This window comes from Quercus suber, unplaced genomic scaffold (assembly GCF_002906115.3).
Source record: "Quercus suber isolate HL8 unplaced genomic scaffold, Cork oak 2.0 scaffold_471, whole genome shotgun sequence".
Classification (NCBI taxonomy): domain Eukaryota; kingdom Viridiplantae; phylum Streptophyta; class Magnoliopsida; order Fagales; family Fagaceae; genus Quercus; species Quercus suber.
In genome coordinates this window covers 570,101-573,004 of record NW_027069922.1, presented here as the reverse complement: position 1 = coordinate 573,004, position 2,904 = coordinate 570,101, and positions in this window count along the sequence as shown.

Sequence of the window (2,904 nt, the reverse complement as noted above, 5' to 3'; positions counted from 1 at the left end):
ATCCACTTTTCAAATTAATTTTTATAAAAACACATGATCCATGCAATTCATCCAACATGTCATTTGGCCTAAGGATGTGATGTCTATACTTTACCGTAATGTTGTTAATAGCCCTGCAATCAACACACATTCTCCAAGTTCTATCCTTCTTAGGCATAAGCAGCACCGACACCGCACACGGACTCATGCTCTCTCTCACATGTCCTTTGGTCAGCAACTCCTCAACATGCCTTTGAAGTTCCTTTGTCTCCTCCGGATTACTTCTATAAGCTGGTCGGTTAGGAATTGCTGCACCTGGTACAAAATCAATTTGATGCTCTATTCCTCTAATAGGTGGCAATCCACTAGGAACATCATTAGGAAATACATCCTTATATTCCTGCAACAAAGAGACAACAACACTAAGCAAAGATTCGTCAAGTTCGTTAGTATTAAAACATACCTCTTTGTACAAGAGTACAAATATAGGCTGGTTTGTACAAAAAGCACTCTTGACATCACTCGCCTTAGCATAAAAACTCCCTTGTTTTTTTGTTTTTCTCTCTTTTTTTTCACTTTCTATTGTCTTTTCACTCTTTTTTTTGTTTTCACTCTCTTTTTCTATTCACTCTCCTTTTTCCTTTCACTCTCTTTCTCATCATCTTTTTTTGAACTCTCAGCCTCAAAATTTTTCTTTATGTCATTCTCTTTTTTTAATTTCATTTTATCTTCATACACTTGTCTTGGAGTCAACGGTATAAGAGTAATGGTTTTATTATCTTTTACAAAAGAATACCTATTCTTGAACCCATCATGATTGACCTTTCTGTCAAATTGTCAAGGCCTGCTTAATAAAATGTGACCCGCATGCATTGGAACAACATCACAAAGTACTTCATCCTTGTACTTTCCAATTGAAAAAGAAACCGATACTTGCCTATTTACCTTAACTTCTCCACAATTATTCAACCACTGCAACTTATATGGTCTAGGGTGTTTCAAGGTAGGTAAATTCAATTTTTCCACTAAAGTAGTGCTAGCCACATTAGTACAGCTCCCCTCATCAATAATTATACTACATACCTTATTGTTGATGTGGCATCTAGTATGAAAAATATTCTTCCTTTGTTGTTCCATATCATCTTCTTTGACTTGGGCACTTAAAGCACGCCTAGCCACAAGTGACTCACCCTCCACTGGATACTCCACATCATCGTCATAAGCATCCTCAAGTGATGGAATCTAGTCGTCATCTCCCTCACTTTCAGTTTCCACCTCTCCATCAATACGTGCGATCATGGTCCTTTTATTTGGGCATTGTGAAGTTATATGACCTACTCCTAAACAACGAAAACACTTAATATCACGATTACGAGTTTGGGATTCATTTTTACCTTTGTTGACATTGGGAGCTTCATCTCTCCTTTTTGGTGGTTTGGTTTTGGACTTGAAAACAACCCCTTCGTCTTTCCTCCCATTTGACCTCCATGAAGTAAAGGGGCCCGAATTTTGAAATGTGTGAGTTCCTTTCCTTTTAAGCTGTCGTTCCACCTTTATTGCCATGTGCACCATGTCCTCCAACTCCACATAGTGCTGCAACTCCACCACGTTGGCAATGTCCCGATTCAGCCCATTCAAAAATCTTGTCATAGTAACTTCTCTATCCTCCTTTACATTAGCCCGAATCATGGCAATCTCCATCTCCTTGTGATAGTCATCCACGCTCCTATAGCCTTGAGTAAGACTTTGTAATTTCTTATACAAATCCTTATAGTAGTGACTAGGGACAAACCGCCTTCTCATGGTGGCCTTCATTTCCTCTCATGTCTCAATAGGCCTCTCATAGTTTCTCATTATGTTCATCACAAGTTAATCCCACCATATAATAGCTTAGTTAGTAAACTCAATCATAGCTAGTTTTACCTTTTTTTCCTCGGAGTAGTTATGGCACTCAAAGATGAACTCCACCTTCTTCTCCCACTCCAAGTACACTTCTGGATCATTTTTCCCTTGGAACAATGGTATCTTCATTTTAATGTTTCCTAGGCTTCTATCAATCCCATCTTGCCATCTTGGATCTCTTCGGAAATCTCTACCACGCCTTTCTCCCCTTGGCGCAAACCTGCCCTCATTGTTAAATGAAGCTTGATCCTCTTCATCTTCAAACTCATCCTCATTGTAGTCATCAGAATCATCCATGCGCGCACGCCTTCCTTGCCTTCTAGCATTAGGGATTCTTTAGGGACACTCCTCACGCAAAGAAGCAATAACAGCGTCTTGCTTATCCATCCGATCCCGAATATCATTAAACACCACGTTCATACGTTCAAATTGTTGTTACATAGCCTGCAACATGATGGATGACTCCTCCCCTCCTATGTTTGATGCTTCGCCCCTACAAGACATAATTTTGAAACTACAAAGAAATGTTAGAAATAATGCCTCACAACACTCCCTCACGTGTTTACACTCAAATTATGTCACTCACACTCGTGTCTCACTCTTAAATTGGCTTTTTCCCGATATTAGTCTCACACTCTCTTGCCTTTTTCCACTCGTAGCTTTTCCTTTTCAGTTCTGCTTAAACTAATAAACTTGATCAAGAAATTCAACTTCTAGTATTTAAACTTGTACCAATGGCAAGAAAATATGACAGAAACACTAAATCAAAGGAAGAGGACAAAAGAAAATAATATTTTGGTTTGAGAGAATTGAAACTACAAACAAAATTTTTTTTTTCTATTTCTCTTCTGAAGTCTCTTCTTCTTTTCTTTTATTTTTTTTTTTTTTTTTTCACGCTCTTTTTTTTTTTCACGCCTTTTTTTTTTTTGGGAGCTTGGTGCACGTTTTTAACCTAGTGCACGTCACAAAATAAGAACGAGGAATAAAGAACACAAAAGGAACAAGACATGATGATAACAGGAA